A 23,620-nucleotide genomic window follows, 5' to 3' on the forward strand; every position below is an offset into this window, starting at 1 on the left:
CACCCTATTCAGGTATGAGTCAAACAAGTGTGCAAAGTTTCATAATTGTACTCCTTAAACTTTGGGAGGAGTAGCGTATAGAAAATTGCTAAATTTTCTTTGGCCGTTGGTAGCTCCCCTCCCCCCCAAATACATATTTTTATTTGGGGTGACACCAACAATATGAGGTCCGAGTATGGGGAGTGTAGCTTCAAAATTTTACAAGTGGCAGCGGTGTGAAATCTTTCCTTGTCAAAGTCAATACGAAAAAAGGGGTCTTCCGGGGTCCGCTGCAGGGGCGCGGAGGGTGGGATCTCTTAATAAAGCACAAGCTTTGTATTTTGCTATAAGATGAATAAGTGTGGAAAGTTTGACGCTTGTACTCCTAAAACTGCAGGAGGAGTAGCGTATAGCAAATGGGGGGGGGGGGGGGGCGCTAATAATAATAAGAATAACGAGCTGAATTCAAAGAACAATATGTTGGCTATTTCCATAGCCAACATAATAAATAAATGCTCTAATACAAGTCGACCTCATGTATCAGTCGACTCCAGTATTCAACCCTCTTAACCACTTCCCGACCGCCCAACGCACAGAGGCGGCCGGGAAGTGGACCCCGCAAGGACCGCCGCATGCACAGAGGCGGCGGTCCTTGTAGGGGCATGGGCGGCGCAATCGCGTCATTCGTGACACGATCGGCCGCTGTGGACTGGCTCCGCCCACCTCGCGCTGTAACCCGCCGGCCGTTCGGAAGTGCCGGCGGGTTACTAGCACCCGGATCGCCGCATACAAAGTGTATAATACACTTTGTAATGTATACAAAGTGTATTATACAGGCTGCCTCCTGCACTGGTGGTCCCAGTGTCCGAGGGACCACCAGGGCAGGCTGCAGCCACCCTAGTCTGCACCCAAGCACACTGATTTCCCCCCCCCCCCCTGCCCCCTGATCGCCCACCCCCCAGACCACTGTTTGCACCCAATCACCCCCCTAATCACCCATCAATCACTCCCTGTCACTATCTGTCAACGCTATTTTTTTTTTTATTCCCTAAACTGCCCCCTGCTCCCTCCTGATCACCCCCTCACCCCTCAGATTCTCCCCAGACACCCCCCCCCCTGTGTACTGTATGCATCTATCCCCCTGATCACCTGTCAATCACCCCCTGTCACTGCCACCCATCAATCAGCCCCTAACCTGCCCCTTGCGGGCAATCTGATCACCCACCCACACCAATAGATCGCCCGAAGATCCGACGTCAGATCACCTCCCAAGTGCAGTGTTTACATCTGTTCTCTACCCTAAACACCCACTAATTACCCATCAATCACCCATCAATCACCACCTGTCACTGTTACCCATCAGATCAGACCCTAATCTGCCCCTTGCGGGCACCCAATCACCCGCCTACACGCTCAGATTGCCCTCAGACCCCCCCTTATTAATTTGCCAGTGCAATATTTACATCTGTTCTTCCCTGTAATAACCCACTGATCACCTGTCAATCACCCATCAATCACCCCCTGTCACTGCCACCCATCAATCACCCCCTGTCACTGCCACCCATCAATCAGCCCCTAACCTGCCCCTTGCGGGCAATCTGATCACCCACCCACACCAATAGATCGCCCGCAGATCCGACGTCCGATCACCTCCCAAGTGCAGTGTTTACATCTGTTCTCTACCCTAGACACCCACTAATTACCCATCAATCACCCCCTGTCACTGCTACCGATCAGATTAGACCCCTATCTGCCCCTAGGGCACTCAATCACCCACCCACACCCTCAGAATGCCCTCAGACCCCAGCCCTGATCACCTTGCCAGTGCATTGCTTGCATCTATTCCCCCCCCCTCTAATCACACCTTGAGACACCCATCAATTACCTCCTGTTACCCCCTAGCACACCTACCCATCAGATCAGGCCCTAATTTGCCCCGTGTGGGCTCCTGATCACTCGGCCAAACCCTCAGATCCCCCTCAAACCCCCTTCCGATCACCTCCCCAGTGCATTGATTGCATCTATTTTCCCCTCTAACCACCCCCTGAGACACCTATCAATCACCTCCTGTCACCCCCCCTAGCACTCCTATCCATCAGATCAGGCCCAATACAACCTGTCATCTAAAAGGCCACCCTGCTTATGACCGGTTCCACAAAATTCGCCCCCTCATAGACCACCTGTCATCAAAATTTGCAGATGCTTATACCCCTGAACAGTCATTTTGAGACATTTGGTTTCCAGACTACTCACGGTTTTGGGCCCGTAAAATGCCAGGGCGGTATAGGAACCCAAGTGACCCCATTTTAGAAAAAAAGACACCCCAAGGTATTCTGTTAGGTGTATGACAAGTTCATAGAAGATTTTATTTTTTGTCAAAAGTTAGCGGAAATTGATTTTTATTATTTTTTTTTCCCAAAGTGTCATTTTTCACTAACTTGTGACAAAAAATAAAATCTTCTATGAACTCGCCATACACCTAACGGAATACCTTGGGGTGTCTTCTTTCTAAAATGGGGTCACTTGTGGGGTTCCTATACTGCACTGGCATTTTAGGGGCCCTAAACCGCAAGGAGTAGTCTAGAAAACAAATGCCTCAAAATGACCTGTGAATAGGACGTTGGGCCCCTTAGCGCACCTAGGATGCAAAAAAGTGTGACACATGTGGTACCGCCGTACTCAGGAAAAGTAGTATAATGTGTTTTGGGGTGTATTTTTACACATACCCATGCTGGGTGGGAGAAATCTCTCTGTAAATGGACAATTGTGTGTAAAAAAAAATCAAACAGTTGTCATTTACAGAGATATTTCTCCCACCCAGCATGGGTATGTGTAAAAATACACCCCAAAACACATTATACTACTTCTCCTGAGTACGGCGGTACCACATGTGTGGAACTTTTTTACACCCTAAGTACGCTAAGGGGCCCAAAGTCCAATGAGTACCTTTAGGATTTCACAGGTCATTTTGCGACATTTGGTTTCAAGACTACTCCTCACGGTTTAGGGCCCCTAAAATGCCAGGGCAGTATAGGAACCCCACAAATGACCCCATTCTAGAAAGAAGACACCCAAAGGTATTCCGTTAGGAGTATGGTGAGTTCATAGAAGATTTTATTTTTTGTCACAAATTAGCGGAAAATGACACTTTGTGGAAAAAAACAATTAAAATCAATTTCCGCTAACTTGCGACAAAAAATAAAATCTTCTATGAACTCGCTATACTCCTAACGGAATACCTTGGGGTGTCTTCTTTCTAAAATGGGGTCATTAGTGGGGTTCCTATACTGCCCTGGCATTTTAGGGCCCAAAACCGTGAGGAGTAGTCTTGAAACAAAAATGACCTGTGAAATCCTAAAGGTACTCATTGGACTTTGGGCCCCTTAGCGCAGTTAGGGTGCAAAAAAGTGCCACACATGTGGTATCACCGTACTCAGGAGAAGTAGTATAATGTGTTTTGGGGTGTATTTTTACACATACCCATGCTGAGTGGGAGAAATCTCTCTGTAAATGGACAATTGTGTGTGTTAAAAATAAATAAATAAATAAATAAAACAATTGTCATTTACAGAGATATTTCTCCCACCCAGCATGGGTATGTGTAAAAATGCACCCCAAAACACATTATACTACTTCTCCTGAGTACGGCAATACCACATGTGTGGCACTTTTTTGCAGCCTAACTGCGCTAAGGGGCCCAAAGTCCAATGAGCACCTTTAGGCTTTACAGGGGTGCTTACAATTTAGCACCCCCAAAATGTCTTTACAGGGGTGCTTACAATTTAGCACCCCCAAAATGTCAGGACAGTAAACACACCCCACAAATGACCCCATTTTGGAAAGTAGACACTTCAAGGTATTCAGAGAGGAGCATAGTGAGTCCGTGGCAGATTTCATTTTTTTTTTTTTGTCGCAAGTTAGAAGAAATGGAAACTTTTTTTTTTTTTTTTTGTCACAAAGTGTCATTTTCCGCTTACTTGTGACAAAAAATAATATCTTCTATGAACTCACTATGCCTCTCAGTGAATACTTTGGGATGTCTTCTTTCCAAAATGGGGTCATTTGAGGGGTATTTATACTATCCTGGAATTCTAGCCCCTCATGAAACATGTCAGGTGGTCAGAAAAGGCAGAGATGATGGAAAATGGGAAAATTCACTTTTTGCACCATAGTTTGTAAACGCTATAACTTTTACCCACACCAATAAATATAGGCTGAATGGTTTTTTTTTTTTTTATCAAAAACATGTTTGTCCACATTTTTCGCGCTGCATGTATACAAAAATTTTACTTTATTTGAAAAAATGTCAGCACAGAAAGTTAAAAAAATATTTTTTTTGCCAAAATTCATGTCTTTTTTGATGAATATAATAAAAAGTAAAAATCGCAGCAGCAATCAAATAGCACCAAAAGAAAGCTTCATTAGTGACAAGAAAAGGAGGTAAAATTCATTTAGGTGGTAGGTTGTATGAGCGAGCAATAAACCGTGAAAGCTGCAGTGGTCTGAATGGAAAAAAAGTGCCTGGTCCTTAAGGGGGGTAAAGCCCACGGTCCTCAAGTGGTTAAGCTGGAATTTTTTATTGACTCAAGTTTAAGTCTACCCAGCAAAGTTAATGGCTGCACAGGAGAGGTTAATGACTGCACTGCATACAGTATTTCAGCCATTAACCTTTCCCTTAAAGGGATACTGTAGGGGGGTCGGGGGAACATGAGCTGAACTTACCCAGGGCTTCTAATGGTTCCCCGCAGACATCCTGTGTTGGCGCAGCCACTCACTGATGCTCCGGCCCCGCCTCCAGTTCACTTCTGGAATTTCTGACTTTAAAGTCAGAAAACCACTGCGCCTGCACGCCCGTGTCCTCACTCCCGCTGATGTCACCAGGAGTGTACTGCGCAGACACAGACCATACTGGGCCTGCGCTGTGCGCTCTTGATGACATCAGCGGGATCGAGGACACGGCAACGCAGGCGCAGTGGTTTTCAGACTTTAAAGTCTGAAATTCCAGAAGTGAACCGGAGGCGGGGCCGGAGCATCGGTGAGTGGCTGCGCCAACACAGGATGTCTGCGGGGGACCATTAGAAGCCCCGGGTAAGTTCAACTCATTTTCCCCCGACCCCCCTACAGTATCCCTTTAAGGGCTCTTTCACAGTGCGACGTTAAAGTCGCATGTTAGAAAATTTATAACGCAGACTAACGCACAGCAATACTAAAGTCTGTGTGACATTTACAGTGCACACGTTGCGTTTGTGTATGCCTCACGTTACGTGAGGCGTTATTAGAAAGTGCTGCATGCTGTGCGTTTAGCAATGAAGTTGCTGTGTTAGTTGTGTTGCACATGCTAGTGTGTTTTTGTTTTTTTTTAAATGTAACGCATGCGCCGTTTTCGTTCCATCACTGTACGACGAAAACGGTGCACCAAATGCAGGGCTAAAGAATGCACTATAACGTCCAAGTTATAGTGCACAATGCGTTGCGTCAAACGCACCGTCCTGATGTGAAAGTAGCCTGAAGGGAACCTAAACTGAGAAGGATACTGGAAAATTGAATACTCACCTATCGGTAATTTTCCTTTCCTGGATCAGATAATGGCGGCATACCTCTGGGTTTGGCTCCACCCCCCGAACCCGATTGGACAGGCCACATAATAAATCAAAGAAATCCGCCCCCTCCAGCCATTCTGCTAAAAATTAGTCCTCGAATGGACAAGAGGGAGGGATTCGTATGCCGCCATTATCTGATCCAGGAAAGGAAAATTACCGATAGGTGAGTATTCAATTTTCCAGTTTCCTGGACAGAGAATGGCGGCATACCTCTGGGACATAACAAATCACCACTGAGGGAGGGAAATTCAAATGCAAGAAAAAATGTATTAACCTCCCTGGCGGTTTATTTATTTTGCCAGGGAGGCTGCAATGTGGTTTTTTTTTTAATTAAAAAAAAAATATTTCATGCAGCCAACTGAAAGTTGGCTGCATGAAATCCCACTAGAGGGCGCTCCGGAAGCGTACTTTCGATCGCCTCCGGCAATCGAAAGTAACAAGATAGGCCGCAATGAGCGGCCTATCTTGTTTCGCTTTCCTCGTCGCCATGGCGACGAGCGGAGTGACGTCATGGACATCAGTCGACGTCCTGACGTCAGAGCCGCCCGATCCAGCCCCTAGCGCCGGCCGGAACTGTTTGTTCCGGCTGCGCTGGGCTCGGGCGGCTGGGGGGACCCTCTTTCGCCGCTGCACGCGGCGGATCGCCGCGGAGCGGCGGCGATCGGGCAGCACACGCGGCTGGCAAAGTGCCGGCTGAGTGTGCTGCTTTTTTCAGAACGGAAATCGGACCAGCAGGGCCTGAGCGGCGACCTCCGGCGGCATACCCAGAGCTCAGCTCGGGATTACCGCCAAGGAGGTTAACTCAACATGCAGACAAAACAGCCTTGCCAAAATTGACAGTAGTTAAGGCAGCAGAGGACCAACTGGCAGCTTTGCGTAGCGTGGAACGGAGGGGTTGGCCCTAGAGCTGCGCAGCCGCATTCGCGGCCAGGCGGACTGCGCAGCCGCGGCCAGAGGAAGCGGCCATCTTTGGAGGGGAAGGAGAGCCCGACCCGGGCCGTGGGGTCGGGAGCCGGCCCGGGGGGGGGATAATGAGCGGGGGACCCGGCGGCGCTGCACGGAGGGCGCGGACGGCGTCCTCCGTGCGTGAAACTTAGAGGCAGGTAATTAACTTTTTTTTACGTAGTTGGCCTCGTAAGTCCTTTAACAGAGTGGAGGCTACAGCTGCTGAACAACCTAATGAGAAATACCTTTCCCTTTCAATTTCCATGCCATCAAATTTAGGGTGTTGACCTCTGGATACAGTATGTTCTTCTGAAATAGAAGGTTGTGGATTACCGGAAGTTTTATGGGATCTCCCTGACTCAGCTTTAGCGCCATGGTAAACCAAGGCCTCCTTGGCCAATGAGGTAGAATAACAATGATCGTGCATGATTCTGTGGTCAGTCTTTGCAAGAATCTCGTTATCAATGGGAACGGGGGAAAGGCGTACCCCAGACTGAATCTCCAGACTTGGGATAGACAGTCCACTCCCGCTGAGCTCGGATGATGATACCTTGAGAAAAAGAGGCGAGTCTTCGCATTGAACGGAGAAGCACAAAGGTCTATCTGAGGAAGACCCCACTGATGTACTATGTTCTGATAGACTTCGTTGTTTAGGGCCCATTCGTGGGGATTTCAGAAATTCCTGCTGAGATGATCGGCTATCACATTCTGATTCCCTGGCAGATACGTTGCAGACAGGTTGAACAGAAACCTCTGTGCCCAGGACATCAAGTGACTTGTTTCCTGGAGAAGAACATAACTCCTTGTTCCTCCTTGGCGTTTGATGTAAGAGACAGCAGTCGTATTGTCTATTTGCAATAGAACAGACCTGTTGATGATCAGGTGCTGGAAGGCTTTCAGTGCCATAAATGCTGCTCTTAACTCCAATATGTTTGATTGGACTTGAGTCTGAGGCAGTCTCCATTTCTGCTGGACCCACTGCCCCTCGCAATGGGCTCCCCAGCCTATTTGACTGGCATCTGATGTCACCACGATTGGCATAATCGGTTGTATCTGATGACAATTGTGTAGATTCTAAGGGCGTAGCCACCAAAGGAGAGAGTCTCTTACTGACTGTGGAAGAAACAGATCTACTTTGTTCCAAGACCGTAACAGGAAATACTGAAAGCTCCTCAAATTCCAGTGTGCCCATTTCACCATGGGTATGGTAGAGGAAAGAGACCCTATAAGGCTTAGACATTCTGTTGCTGTAAGTATCTGCTGAGAGAGGATTCTCTTCACCTTCTGACACAACATCTCTATCTTCTCCTCTGGCAGGCAAATCTTGTTCTCGGTTGTTATGAAACGTGCTCCCAGGAATACCATGTCCTGAGAAGGGATTAACTGACTCTTCTGCCAGTTTATCAGCCACCCTAGATTTGACAATTCTTCTAGCAATAACTTCTGATGGAGAAGCAATGAAGACCGGTCTTGACTCACTAGTAGGATGTCGTCCAAGTAATGGAACACTCTGAGCCCTCTCACACGCAGAGAAGCAATTACCGGTAAGAGGACTTTGGAGAACGTCCGGGGAGCTGTTGACAGCCCGAAAGGGAGACATTGGAATTGATAGTGTTGATTGTTTACAGAAAACCTTAGATATTTCTGAAACTTCTTCCTTATTGGCACATGAAGGTATGCGTCCAATAAGTCTATTGTTGATAACCAATCGTTCTTCAGGATCATCTTTGTTATGGTTTGCAAGGACTCCATCCTGAAGTGCTGAATCTTGATGAACTGGTTTAGAAACTTGAGGTCTAGAATGGGTCTCCAACCTCCTGAATTTTTTGGAACCAAGAATAGTGGCGAATAGATCCCGTGAAACCTCTTTTTTACTGGAACTGAGACTACCGCCTTGACCTGGATTAATGACTCTATATATTCCAGAAGAACTTGACGTTTTTGATAAGAAAAAGGGATCTTTGTCTGAACAAATCTTCTCATAGGAGGCCTCCTTCTGAATCTCCATGAGTGCCCGTGCTCTAATGTTCTCAGTACCCATGGATCTTGAATCTTTGCCACCCAGTGTACTCGGAAGAAGCGGAGCCTTGCCCCCACTGGAACAGACTGGGTGGACGTACCTTCAAAAGGGCTTCTGGGACTGCTGGGCACCTAGAGTAGTCTTCTGCCTGTTTGACTTCAAGAAGGTAGACTGGGTACCTCTCCAATTCCTTGAAAAGGCTCTACCTGGCTTATAAGATTTTGACTGCTGGAAACGGTTGAAATATGGTCTCTTGGAGTTATGCTGACGGTTCTGCCGGGACTTCCTATCCTGAGGCAATAGACCAGATTTTCCACCAGTAACTTTGGCGATTGCACTGTCCATCTTTTCCCCGAACAAATATGTGCCATCAAATGGTATCTTGCACCAATTATTACGAGAAGATTGGTCTGCTGACCATGGCTTTAGCCACAATGCTCTTCTGGCTGTGACTGTATTAAGCATCGTCCGGGCTGAAGATCTTATCACATCTATAGCAGCCTCGCCTATGAAATCACTTGAAAGCTTTAATTCGTCTAAGGCTCTGATGATGTCCTGCTTGTCAGTGCCAGAGTTGAGGGCCAACTCAATATTTTCGACCCAGACTTTGGTGGCTTTAGCGAGGGAGGTCAAGGCCACCGCAGGTTTACAAGAAGCACCTGCAGAAAGAAAAGCCTTCTTGATATCTGAATCGATTTTCCTATTAAGAGGGTCCTTGAAAGAAATCACATCATCCATTGGTAATGTTACGTGCTTTGCTAACCTCATTATAGATGAATCTACAATAGGAGTAGAATCCATTAGTTTCGCATCCTGTTCAGTTAACGGATAAAGTTTTGAAAAACGATTAACCAATGACGGCTTCTGCTCCACCTTGTTCCATTCCTTTAGGAAAATATCTTTAATCACTTTCATAAGAGGAAAAGTCCTGGTTGTCTATCCAAATGAGGATAGTACTTATCCGGTTCCTGGCTTGATTCTTTATCCTCCTCCCAACCAATAGCAGATTTTATTGCTGTTACAAATGCGGGTACTAGGGCAAAATCGAAACCTACAGGAGGAGCTGAACTTTGTGCAGAAGCTTCATCACCCTGCATCTGAGATGTGGAAGGACCTGCCTGTGAAGCCTGGGCAGACATCTTGTCAAAGGTGTCCTGTACTGCTTGCTGAATAAATGACATAACCTGCATATTATCAGCCTCCTTGTCTCTTCCTAATTCACTGAAGCATGATTCACATAACATTTTATCAGGCATAGCAGGTTGAGCACAAGACCAACATAATGACTTTTCAGGTTGGTGATATCTCCTACTATCCTCCGTCTCAGGAGGAGGAGGAGGAGATCTATGGCTGCCATGATATAATGGAGAATGTCTATGAGAAGCCTAGTCGTATCTTCTTGGAGATCTTGATCTTGACTTATGCCAGCGCCTTGGTGAGCGACTGCGATAATAATATCCTCTTGAATAATGTCCGCTGGGAGATCGCCTATGGCGATCCCTGGAACGTCTCTCAGGAGAATGTCTCTTATCCTTATGTTCTCTAGAAGATCTCTTATGAGAGGAACTTGGTCTCTGGGAAGAACGGTGAGCTGCAGACAACCCCTCAACCCGATCCTTTCCAGACTGGTGACCTTTAGACACCGTATGTCTTCTTACTCATGCGGACTGTGGATGACATAAAAAGAAATATGTTCCACTAAGAAATCCGCAAAAAAGTTTACAGGAGAGAGAGAGAGAGAGAGCACTCTTTTATCCCAATTAAGCCCTGTGCCAATATTGAGGTAATAGGAAAAAAACACCTCGTGTAACTGACACCTAATATAAGAATATATCAAGTGATTACCTTCCCCTTGGATCATTAGTAACCTCATCACCAGTCACTTCCATATTCTTAGAAGAATCCATCTTAAATCAAGCATATAAAAGGGACTATTAGTACCCTAAAATACATGCTGATAAGGCAAGACAAGTCCATGAATACAATATATTGGTCTCACATACCTGGAGATAAAAGAATGACCTCCGGAATAATCCCCTGGAGAAATCAGCTGCCAAATGCTGGGTAAGGACGTGTGCCAGATGAGCGATACCGCCAGCATCCACGCTGACACTCGCTCTGGCGTCCCGGAAGACCACCACCGGAAGCTTTTTCAATGCGGCCAATCCGGAATGACCTCGCGTACTCTCGCGAGAACAGCAGGGGATCTTCCGCATTCCAGCAGCCAGAAACTGCGTCCCCGCTAGACGGACGCGCCAGAGACTGGGAGGCAAGGGGAAGGTAAGATGAGCAGGTGGGCTGGGCACATTTATTAACCCCTATCAGGGGTCTCAATGGCCAATAAAGCGGGAGAGGCTGAACCCGCTGTAGTGCGCCTAATAAATAATCAAAAAATAGGCATCAAAAAAGGAGAGAGAGAAAAAAAAAAGTGGACCTGTCCATTCGAGGACAGAGAAAAAAAGAATGGCTGGAGGGGGCGGATTTCTTTGATTTATTATGTGGCCTGTCCAATCGGGTTCGGGGGGTGGAGCCAAACCCAAAGGTATGCTGCCATTCTCTGTCCAGGGAGGGAACCTAAACTGAGAAGGATATGTATTTTTACTTTCAAAATAATAGCAGTAGCCTGACTCACTCCTGCTGATCTTGTGTCTTTAATACTTTTAGCCACAGCCCCTCAGCAAGCATGCAGATCAGGTGCTCTGACTGAAGTCAGACTGGATTAGCTGCATGCTTGTTTCAGGTGTAAAGAGATCAACAGGACTGCCAAGCAACTGGTATTGTTTAAAATGAAACCTCCATATCACTCTTAGTTTAGGTTCCCTTTAAAGTAAACCTTAAGCCGGGAAAAAAAATGAGTTTTAATCACCTGGGGCTTCCCTCAGCCCCCTGCAGCTGATCGGTGCCCTCGCAGCCTCGCTCCGATGCTCCTGGACACGCCGGCGGCTACTTCCGGTTTCGCCGTCACCGGCCGTCAGGCTGGGAACGCAACTGATTCTTCGCGTTCCCAGCTACAATAGCACCCCCTATACTGCTATTGCGGCAAGGAAGCGAGGCTGCAAGGGCACCGATCAGCTGCAGGGGGCTGAGGGAAGCCCCAGGTGAGTAAAACTCTTTTTTTCCCGGCTTAAAGAGAACCCGAGGTGGCATTTCATTACGTTAGTGGGGCACAGAGGCTGGTTGTGCACAGTAACACCAGCCTCTGTTGCCCCATGGTGTGCCTCAAAGACCCCCCTGCTCGCCGCTATAGACCCCACAGTGCTGGCGACACAGAGCGCGTCGCCAGCACAATGTTTACCTATGTGCTGTCTGTCAGCGCCGCTCCTCCGCATCGCCGCTACCCGCCCGCGTCCCTTCCCTCTTATCAGCGGGAGGGAAGGGACCCGGGCGGGTAGCGGCGATGCGGGGGAGCGGCGCTGACAGACAGCGCTAGGGTAAACATTGTGCTGGCGACGCGCTGCATGTCGCCAGCACTGTGGGGTCTATAGCGGCGAGCAGGGGGGTCTTTGAGGCACACCATGGGGCAACAGAGGCTGGTGTTAGTGTGCCCAACTAGCCTCTGTGCCCCACTAACGTAATGAAATGCCACCTCGGGTTCTCTTTAAGGTTCACTTTAAGTACAGCCAATAACTCCTCCAGGCCCCCAAGTGCAGCAATGATTCATTCCCCTTCCTGCATCCCAGTATTTCTCCCGTCCCTTTCCTTTTAATTGTTGTGTTCAGGACTTACAGACCTGTGTTTTCTTGGCATTTCCTTTCCTCAAAGTATCACTTACCACAGGATAAATTTCTGCAAATGGGAATGTCACTATTAGTACACACATTACTCATTGTGCTCAGTGTTGCCTGTGACTTGTGTAAAAGTTGACCCCTATACTTTTATGCAGTGAAACGGACCTAAATTTCTAGACTTCTACTCAAGCATACACGGGTATACATGTGTCACGTCATCACAACTGAGTCAATAGTTGTTCTCCCTTTGGCGCTGCAGTATTGTACTTAAAGAGACACTGAAGCGAGAATAAATCTCGCTTCAGAGCTTATATTGATCAGGGGCATGCGTGCCCCTGCTAAAATGCCGCTATCCCGCTGCTAAACGGGGGTCCCTTACCTCCCAAATCCCCCCCCCCCCCCCCCCACACGCAAAATCTTAGATTTTGCTGCTCTTGAGGCAGGGCTAACGGCTGCAGCCCTGCCTCTCAGCGCCGTCTATCAGCGGCGCATCGCCGCCTCTCCCCCGCCCCTCTCAGCGAAGGAAGACTGAGAGGGGCGGGGGAGAGGCGGAGATACGCGCTGATAGACGCGTGTGGAGGCAGGGCTGCGGCCATTAGCCTTGCCTCACCAGGAAGAGATCCCCTGGACTCCACGAGGGGATTTGGGAGGTAAGGGACCCCCGTTTAGCCGCGTGATAGCGGCGTTTTAGCAGGGACACACATGCCCCTGCTGAATATAAGAGCTGAAGCGAGTTTTTTATTCTCGCTTCAGACTCTCTTTAATCTGAGTGTAGAGACTGTGCAAAGTCACATTTCCATGAAATCCTCAAAAGTAACTGTCATTGGATAAGTTCCTTGTTAAAACCACACACACAAAAAAGGTTGCCGTGAGCCAGCAGATGGCAATGATGCTGTTAGTTCTAGTGAAAGTCTTGTTTACATTTTTATTTTATACTATTTTACTATAACTATTTTTGGGTTGTGGAACAAATCCACTGGGTTTCCATTAATTCTTATGGGGAAATTTGCTTTGATATAAGAGTGCTTTGGATTACAAGCATGTTTCCGGAACAATTTATGCTTGCAAACCAAAGTTCCACTGTAAAAGTATTTTTAGAGCACCTGAAGCATGCTAACCAATAAATGTTATGTAATTCATGTTTTAAAGTAAACCCGAAGAGATTGATGATGAATGATTGTATCTATCCTCCTGGCTTTGACTTTTTTTTCCCAATGGAATCTCACAGTTTTGTTACTTTTTTTTTTTTTCTTTTTTTAACCTTTTAAAAAGCTATGTTTAGGCTAGGTTCACAGTGGGACGTTGCGTTCCCTGTTTAACAGGAACACAACGAAAAAGTTGTACTGTACATTACCACCACACTTTACATTGCATACAGTATGTACAGTGAAGCATACAGACAATTAAAAGTATGCATCCCTGTACCTGTTAACGTGTGCGTTTAGAGGTAACGCCTGCATGCAGTGGGTTGCCATAACGCAACACATTACACCGTAACGCTAATGCCGCACTATGAACATCGCAGTACGGTGAGCAGCGTTATAGGACTTTATAACGTCTGACCATAACATCCCACTGTGAACCCAGCCTTAGTGATGTGTTGTCTCATATGAATGATAGTTTTTCATACAGTTTCAGTGTCCCAGAGATAAAATGAACTATCAACTTATCACTCAGAAGCTGTTCTTTTTCCAGGCTACAGTTTTATGACCGTAATTCCTTATCGTTAAAGATTATGCTATAGTCTGACTAGTTCCCCACTGGAAAGGACCAGTCATTTGCATACTTGAATGGTTAACTATTTCAGGAAGAAAAAGAAAGTGAACGCAGCCTAGTTATTTGTACGTGTGGCACTGTACTCAAGTTTCTCTCATCATGTCACCTCAGGTATATTTTAAAGTGAATCCATATTCAATATTGCCTGTGCTCTTAAAAATCAACAACACCACATAAAAACTTTTTAATTTAAACATAAGACAGGGCAATGTTCTCTCCAGGCTCTTTTAGCCAGGGGCTCCACCCGGCTAATTTTGGTGAGCACCCGGCTGTCATCGGCTTGCCTCCTCATCCTCCTCCTATACTGTAAGCAGCGTTGCGCCAGCCCTGCATTCCCCACTCATGCCCCACCTGGCTACATTTTTATGCCACCCGTCTAGAACAAATTCTGGGGGGAAAAAGATGACTTTTACTTGCCTTGGGCTCCTTCAAATTAAAGTTCACGATCACTGGAGTCAAAGGCCTTGACAGGCAAAATTGGTGCAGGTGGCGCACCATGCGTCGCCATAGACCGTAATGTGAATTACGGCTATAGAGGCGCTTGGACATTAAATTTGCATTAGAAGTTTTTGAGTGGGCTCTCCTTCCAAAGGCTGGGTGCTTGATATGGCAGCATACGCAATGTCGCCAAACAGATCAAAATCCAAATTATATTAGCACACCAATGTTGCAAATAAAACAGCATGCTCTATTGTGCTTTAGCATCCACTGTATGAACAGACAATTGTTTTTGGGGCTATACAGGGTCCCACTTTATCCACACGCCTTGATAAAGGGGGACCCTGTGTGGCCCCTGTCAGGAATAGCTGGGAGCCGTATTACATCTTATTCCTGAGTCCACAGCGGCCTGGAGGAGGAATAGACATTAACACCACTGGGACTTTTTGCGGGAGCATGGTGAGCCGTGTTTCAGCTCTGTCCTGCTTCCAAATTTCCTGTCGCCTCAATTACACGCATGCGTCACAAGCTTCTGCACATGTGCTGTCCTAGCCGCGCATGCATAGTTCGTATAGCCTTGGACCTGCACATGCACAGAATGCTCCCACCCAAGCACAAGTATTTCAATTTGCTGGAAAGGTTAATAATTACATGTTGTGGTAATTTAACTAACTATGGGACAAATACAAACAGTAGCAAAACAAGTGTTTGTTGCATACTATGCAAGACTGTAATCCCACTTTAGCTCTAGAGGGAACACCTTGGTTTAATATGGACACTGTATAGGTGCTTTAAAGTGGATCTTCAGCCTCATACTGGACTTGCTGTAGATAAGGTGTTTATTTCTTTACAAACAGCCCTATAAATTTGTTAGGCTGCAATTTAATTTACTCGAGAAACAGAAAGCAATTGTGTGGCACTTCCCACTAAAAAGATGATAGATCTCAGCATGAATAACACAGGCAACTTCCTATGAGGACCACTATATGCAGTTCATCTTTCCTGTCACAAGACGTGTGCTCCGCATATATAACTGAAAGAAAGGTCCAATCACATCTGTACAAAGAGGAAAAGAGGCGTGCACCTTCCGTCTTGGATTTATTTCCGTATATGTGACAGTTCCGTATTACAGTGCTAAACCATTATTGTAGCAAACTGCGTATAAATTTTCCATGCATACAAGTTCTTACGTGTCCTTGAATGTGTGGGTCATCATGGTGGAGGTGGGTGGTGGGTAAGAGGTGGCAAAGCGACGGCCGTTTCGCGTCTCCTGACGCTTGGTCACGCTGCAGACCACTGAGTCTGTGGTCTGCAGTGTGACCAAGCGTCAGGAGACGCGAAACGGCCGTCGCTTTGCCACCTCTTACCCACCACCCACCTCCACCATGATGACCCACACATTCAAGGACACGTAAGAACTTGTATGCACGGAAAATTTATACGCAGTTTGCTACAATAATGGTTTAGCACTGTAATACGGAACTGTCACATATACGGAAATAAATCCAAGACGGAAGGTGCACGCCTCTTTGCCTCTTTGTACAGATGCAATTTAATTTATACATGTTTTGAATTGATTTTTTCAGTTCTTTATGAAGAATCTTTGAGGCAGGGAACACACTTGACTGTTTTTGTGCGCGTTTTCTGCACAGAAAATCTGAGAACTCATGTTAATCAATGGGCTAGTTCACACTTAATATGTTCGCACGCAGAAAAAAAACTGACATTCTACATGAGGACTCTGCACATTTTGGCCCGGTGCACACCAAAAACCGCTAGCAGATCCGCAAAATGCTAGCAGATTTTGAAACGCTTTTTCTGCAGCGTTTCAGCTAGCGTTTTGCGTTTTTGTGTAGCGGTTTTGGTGTAGTAGATTTCATGTATTGTTACAGTAAAGCTGTTACTGAACAGCTACTGTAACAAAAACGCCTGGCAAACCGCTCTGAAGTGCCGTTTTTCAGAGCGGTTTGCGGTTTTCCTATACTTAACATTGAGGCAGAAACGCATCCGCAATCCAAAATCTGCAGCAGCCCGGGAGTATGCGTTTCTGCAAAACGCCTCCCGCTCTGGTGTGCACCAGCCCATTGAAATACATTACCCTAGCGGATCCGCACCCGCAAGCAGATCGCAAACCGCAGCGGAAACGCTCCGGTGTGCACTAGGCCGTCGTCAGTTTTCTCTAACAATTACATCAGCTGCTGTGAAAAAAGGCATGCGCTTTCCTGCAAAGAAACACACTTGGTGTGCAGAAAAAGTATGCAGAAAAACGCGCGCAGAAAACTGAAAGACAAGTGTGTTCCCTGCCTGACTATATAATTTTTCAGCGATCCTTTGGCTTTCCTCTGCATTTGGGGCCTGGACAGTTGTTGTTTTTATGCTATGCAATGCTTCATTTTGAGGGGATTTTTTGCAACATCAAGGCCTAGTTGCAGAATAATTCTGTATGTCAACTCACTGCCCATACAAATCTATGGGCCTGTTTACAGTACTGTTGTTACTTAATTGTGTTTATTCTAACTCACTGCATGCAGGCTTTGTATTAAAGTCTATGTCCAGTCTCCATTGCAGTTCAAACTCATCATAACTCGTGCATTATGCAACTGAGTACTGTGAATCCAGCCTGAGGCCTGGAACCCACTACACAACGCTATCACTAATCGCAATCTCTAGCGTTTTGTATGAGCAGTTTGTAAGCGATTAGGGAGCGATTTTAAAAAGTGTAATCACTTTGCCAGCGGTTGTGTAGCGATTAGCGGTTTAAAGTCTGATTGGTACTTTCAATTAATTTTGATTTTGCTACAGTGTAAAGGAACTTTAAAACGCTAGCAAAATCGCTCTGTGCAGGTTTTGATGAGCGATTACGCCAGCGATTATATATTTTACATTGAAGCGCAAATGCTAACAAAATGCTGCATGTCCTGCGTTTGCGATTTTGCTAATCGCAATCGCTTCTGTGGAATTTGCACCATCCATTTACATTGGCAGAGCGTTTAGGGAACTCGCTAGCGATTTATCATGCTCACTAAACACTCAAAAAATCGATTTAGTGGGTTCCAGCCCTAAAAGAGTAATATGGCAGCCAAAACCATGTTTTTTTTTCAACAGATAATACTGTGTGTGTCTGTTGACGAAATTTCCCATCACATTCATCAGAAAAAGCTGGCAATATAGTGGAGACAGGAGGACACAGACCGGGATGGGGACAGCAGGAAGTGAGAACACATGGATGTAAACTGACCCATAGAGAAACATGGAAAATTCCTTCTCTTGTCTGTTGCATTATAGCAGGCACCAACTGATTCAGTGTAACCCAACCCTTAGCCCCTTCTCTGCCTGCCTGTCACCCTGCACTTATGTGTATCTTTATGGCCCTTTTACACTTAGTGCGTTGGTATGCGGTTTTTCCATAGCCGTGCATTGTGAAAAAGCTTTCAGTTAAAACGCATATAGTGGGAACTGGGCCATAGGAAAACGTGGACATTAGTTTTTCTTTCAGTTATAACTGGGAGCAACTGATTAAGTGTAAAAGGGGCCTAAGTAAAATTAAGAAAAAACATACTTCCCTCAGTATAAGTAAGTCTCTGGATTATCCAGAAACTTTCCCCATCCACCTTGAAGTCACTGTTACAGCGCTTGGACATTATTCGACACGGGCCAGCCGGATATGTTTGCACGGCTGCGCTTCTTGTGCAGGCACAAGATGACTTGCGTAGTAGCACAGAGCCACTCGTGCACTGCCTTTTCCTCCAAGCACAACAAACTCCTTGCTACTACGCAGGCAGAGGCTGTCATTGCGCCTGCGCTCTTACATAGTTAGGAGCGTGGCCCTGAACAAGTCACAAATTTACATTAAACTGGACTGAAAAAGTGAAATTATGAAAGCTGCCATTGCTGACCTTGAGCTAGAAAAAAATGCCTTTCTGGTTGTGTACTAATCATCTGCATTTAAAAATTTTGAGTTACTACTAACGGCCGGTCCACACGGGTTTCTGTGGGCAGCGTGTGTAGTTAAGCTAAACGTTCTTCGGCAATCGAGCAGAAAGGCTTTTGGCATAGTTTTCTGTTCTGTCAGCCTCCATATTCCTCTCACGTCAGGTGTGCTATAAAATATATTTTGATTCTGATGCTAACCATTCTTCCTCGCTGGGAGAAAGTCGACTGACATTTGATTACGGATGGCTAAGGAGGTGCAGACAGTTCCAAGTTGCTACTAATTTATGGTAATTTGATCCCAACTTAGGGTGCGTACAGACATGTGACGATAGTCGTTTAAAACGATCGTTACCGACGGCATTGCCCGACGATCGTTCGTAAAATGTGCACGAACGATCATTAAAACGACCAACGAGATATGTCGTTGGTAAAGAACGATCCATTCTGCCAGATCTTTTCCAACGACCATCCTTCAAAAAGTAATGTCTGTACAACCATCGGTCGTTGATCGTTCGTTCTCAAAGCTTTGCACATGCTCAAACAGTTCTTTTTGACACTTGTGTTTAAAATCAGTTTATACATCATGTTGCGCACGCAATGCTCTTTCCAAGATCGTTCGTACACGAACGATGTTCAAAGTAGCCTTTCTTCAAACGATCATCGGCCGATACCTCCTTTAACATCGTTCGTCGTTCAGAACGATCGTTATCGTATGTCTGTACGTACCCTTAGGCAGCTTGAAAAAAATTCACTAATCGAATGCAATCCATTTTCAGGCTGCATACATTTGCCATAACATTGGCATACACTTGGAATTATTTGCATCTGGTTTATCACCCCTTCATTAGATTTGCTCCACTATAAATGTTCTTTATCCTGGGAATACACCATGAGATTTTTTTGGCAGATAGATGGTTCGAAAGATAATTTCCGACAGGTTGGATCTCATTTTCGATCGTTTTTTCTGATTGATTTCTCATAGAAGTGAATGGAAATCAAGTATAAAAACGATCAGAAAATCGATCGGACAGTAAATCTGCTGAATAATCTCATTGTGTATTCCCAGCATTAGTGACCAGAGACATTTTGGTAACGCTGATCTATATGATGTCACTTTTTTAATTTCTATTTTCAGAAGCAAATAAAGATATTCGGTGATCCGTTTCTTCTGCAAAAAGGTAGTTGCCATTTCTGGATTTTAGCTGGCGAAGGATGGCATGTTGCTAAAATTCAGGTATGTAACTAAGATTGTCATCATTTCTACCAGCCATACTCTATTTTGTGATGCATGAGGTACCCTTCTTGCTGCCCACAGACGTTACTAATTTAAGAAACATTCGTCGACATGGGACTTGGAGGGACTGTGCTGTGTGACCTGCAGATTCAACTTGGACATGGTTTTTAAGATCATATAAATCTTACAGCTTTTTATTAAAATAAAAAAAAAGACTAAAACAATAAAAAGATAAGCATTCTATAAAAAATGCATACGGTACTTGTCTTTTTTTCAGGGCTGTGGAGTTGGTCCAAAAATCTTCCGACTCCGGGTACCTAAAATGGCTCCAACTCCTGGACTCCGACTCCTTAGTCTAATACTTACCAGGGCTGTGGATTTCTTACAAAATCATCCTCATTTTATGAAATCTCCGACTCCGGGTACCCAAAATTGCTCCGACTCCTCGACTCTGACTCCAACTCTGACTCCACAGCCCTGCTTTTTTTGTGCTGAGCACTAGAAATCTATGAGCCTATTCACAGTTCAAATGTATCTTTTGCAGAACCTTTTTAATGAGAACTGGTGACTAACACAGTAAAGCATTTATGGCACTACTATACTTTAGGGGACCAAGCAGGAAACCTCATAGGGAAATTCCGCTAACGTGATTGGGTGGACAGCACACTCTTAAGCTGCTAGGTTTCAGATAGATCATAGTAAACTACGCCCACTCAAGGCTTCATGCTGTAGAGCAGCTTTTCTCAAACTTATTACCTTGGAGGTACCCTTCAAATAATTTTTGGTTCTCAAGGAACCCCTGCATTAATGAGGGGGGAGAGATTTGTTTTAAAGGATGCTTGGTCTTTAAAAGTGGGTGTAGTTGTTCATTGTATCAGCCTTGTTGTGCAGCCTTCATTCCATGTTTTTTCCTTACATTGCTTCCTATTATAGTACCATGTTAGTGTTTCTTGCTTTACACTGTAGACCCCACAATTGTCATGCCCCCCCCCCCCCCCCCCTATAAAAGTGCTCTTTATTACACTACCTCTTATTAAAGGGGAACTTCAGCCTAAACAAACATACTGTCATCAAGTTACATTAGTTATCTTAATTAGAATAGATAGGTAATATAATCTCTTACCCACCCTGTTTTAAAAGAACAGGCAAATGTTTGTGATTCATGGGGGCTGCCATCTTTGTCATGGGGGCAGCCATCTTTTTGGTTGAAAGGAGGTGACAAGGAGCAGGAGACACAGTTCCAAATATCCTGTGTCCTGATTACCCCTCCCAGCTGCACACACTAGGCTTCAAATGTCCAATTCAAAATGTAAAAAAGAAAAAATTGCACCAAAACAGCAGAACGAGAACAACAAAATCAGAAATCCCATCATGCTTTGCATAGCATCAGGGGAAAAAAGCCCGGGCAGTTTTCTTCTGTGCAGCTAAAAATGAGGCTTGTATAAGAGACTCAAAGTTCTGATGCTGTGAAACTGTTAAAGAAACACAAAGCCTTTTCAGTGCTGCTGAGTCAATTTTTAGTCCGGAGGTTCACTTTAAGGTGCCAGTCGTTATACTGCCTCCTTATTCTATTGCTTGTTATTAATGTGCACCTTATTATTCTGACCTCCATTGTCTATACAGTACCCCCTACTTTAGTGTGCTCTATTATACTCCACCCTCCCCTACCCCCATCACATACACGGCTGGCATAAACTGAGTAAACTAAATGACACTTTCTCAGCCCACCACTGTCACAGGAGAAGAAAAATGCTAGGGAGCCAGGAGCCTAGCCTAGTATGGGAGCAACCCCTGCAATCACAAGGGGGCCCCAAGCTGTAAGGGGACCCCAACGACTACTTCACTCCCCCTGATAAAGGGGTCCATCCTTCAGATCAGGTGTTTTTGAGGCTACACTTGTTATGGGTGTGAAGATAATGATGGCCATATTTGTTTTATGACCCTTGCAAGATGGGCCCCAAGGCTGTGAGGGCCACCAAGGATAGGCAGGGTAAAAGGTGTAAACATTGGGGGGCCCAGCAAAGTTTTGCTGGGTGACCTCATGATTTGCAGTTATGACCCGGCAGGGAACCCATGTAAAATCCTCAAGGAAACCTGGATGAGAGCCTGCTGTAGAGGTTGCTGTGATTGGAGAACTATTCCCTATGAGGTTTTTCTGCTGGGTCCCCTAAAGAAGACTAGCATGGCATTTCACTTCAGTATGTTGTCACTTCCCTCCACTTTTGGAAACGCAGCAGATCAGGGGCTTTCTCAGTCAAAAGCCTCTACTACAGGTGAAACTTGATAAATTAGAAAATCGTGTAAAAGTTCATTTATTTCAGTATTTCAGCTTAAAAGTTGAAACTAATATATGAAATAGACTTGTTACATGCAAAGCGAGATATTTCAGGTCTTCAAGCATTTGTTATGATTTTGATGATCATGGCTTAAAGCAAATGAAAACCCCAAAATCTAAATCTTAGACCATTAGAATATTGTGAAAAGGTTCCATATTCTAGACTCAAAGTGTCAGACTTTAATCAGCCATTTAATCCAAAACACCTGCAAAGGGTTCCTATTTTACATTTTAATTCACCTTTTAACCCTTTATGCCGCCAGGCGGCTGCTGTACGCTTCAGCGCGCCCCCGTGCCGCCCCCCATAGGTTCCCGTTCATTGGTCTAAGTCCCCAGCAGAAAAAATAACAGCTTCTCATCAGAGGCTGTGGGCTTTCTAAAAAAAAAAAAAAAAAAAAAAAAAAACATAAATGGGGTCTGAACTTTATAAATATGCATGTGAAGAGGGTATATTACGGCCATTGTTTTTAAATTATAAGCTTGTAAATAGTGATGGGGGAAAAACCTTTATTTCCCAAAAAAATTTTGGCGCCATACATTGTGATAGGGACAAATTTAAATTGTGTAATAACCAAGACAAATGGGCAAATAAAATACATAGGTCTTAATTATGGTAGCATGTATTATTTTAAAGCTATTATGGCCTAAAATTGAGAAAAAAATGAATTTTTCCATTTTTTTTCCTTAATATTCCTGTTAAAAAAAAAAAAAAAAAAAAAAAAAAGAATTCTTAGCAAAATGTACCACCCAAAGAAAGCCTAATTGGTGGCGTTAAATACAAGATATAGATCAATTCATTGTGATAATTGGTGATAAAGTTTTATTAGCGAACGAATGGAAGGTGAAAATTGCTCTGTTGCGTAAGGTGAAAAATCCCCGCGGGCTGAAATACTTGAAGAGACTCCGTAACAAAAATTTCATCCGGTTTTCTTCCATCCTACAAGTTCCAAAATCTATTCTAATGTGCTCTGGCTTACTGCAGCACGTTCTACTATCACCATCTCTGTAATAAATCAACTTATCTCTCTCTTGTCAGGCTGCATTTCCACTTGTGCGGTGCGAATCGCCGCGGTAAAAATTCGCATGCGGATGCGAAATTCGCATGCGGGTCCATGCGAATTTTCATGCGTATTCGCACGCGAATTCGCATGGATGACGATGTATGCGAATTTAACCATGGCAGTGCTGGTGTGCTTTTCCATTGTTTCTGTGCGAATTCGCATGAAAATTCGCATGAAAATTCGCATACCCAAACCTCATGCGAATTTCCTATTAAATGCATTGTATGCGATTCGCATAGCGGTATGCGGTATGCGAATTCTGATGGCTCTGCCATGCGAATTTTTTCTGCACAGAAAAACGCAAAGGAATCCTGACAAGTGGAAACAGTCCCATTCACTTGTATTGCTATGCGAATTTGCATGCGAAAAACGCATGCGAATTCGCGATAGTGGAAATGAGCCCTCAGACTTGTCGGCCTGTGTCTGGAAGGCTGCCAAGTTCTTCAGTGTTGTGGTTCTGTGATGCATCTCCCCCCTTCAGGCCCCTCTCTACACACTGCCTGTGTGTTATTTAGATTAGTGCAGCTTCTCTCTGCTCTATTATATTTTACAAGCTGGATAAATCCTCCTC

At 45.2% G+C, this 23,620-nt stretch overlaps 1 protein-coding gene across 5 annotated transcripts in view; it reads left to right on the forward strand.

Moving 5' to 3' along the window:
• Positions 1-23,620, forward strand: part of USP49 (ubiquitin specific peptidase 49) — a 104,480-nt gene that overhangs the window by 40,265 nt on the left and 40,595 nt on the right. For 4 of the 5 annotated variants that reach the window (XM_068269487.1, XM_068269483.1, XM_068269484.1 and 1 more), the window contains exon 2: positions 19,555-19,653. The gene's annotated coding sequence lies outside the window, so the exon portion shown is untranslated. Of the gene's footprint in view, positions 1-14,079; positions 14,160-19,554; positions 19,654-23,620 lie in introns of all 5 variants that reach the window. The other variant, XM_068269485.1, reaches the window with a different exon arrangement.

Source organism: Hyperolius riggenbachi, chromosome 2, assembly GCF_040937935.1.
Source record: "Hyperolius riggenbachi isolate aHypRig1 chromosome 2, aHypRig1.pri, whole genome shotgun sequence".
NCBI lineage: Eukaryota > Metazoa > Chordata > Amphibia > Anura > Hyperoliidae > Hyperolius > Hyperolius riggenbachi.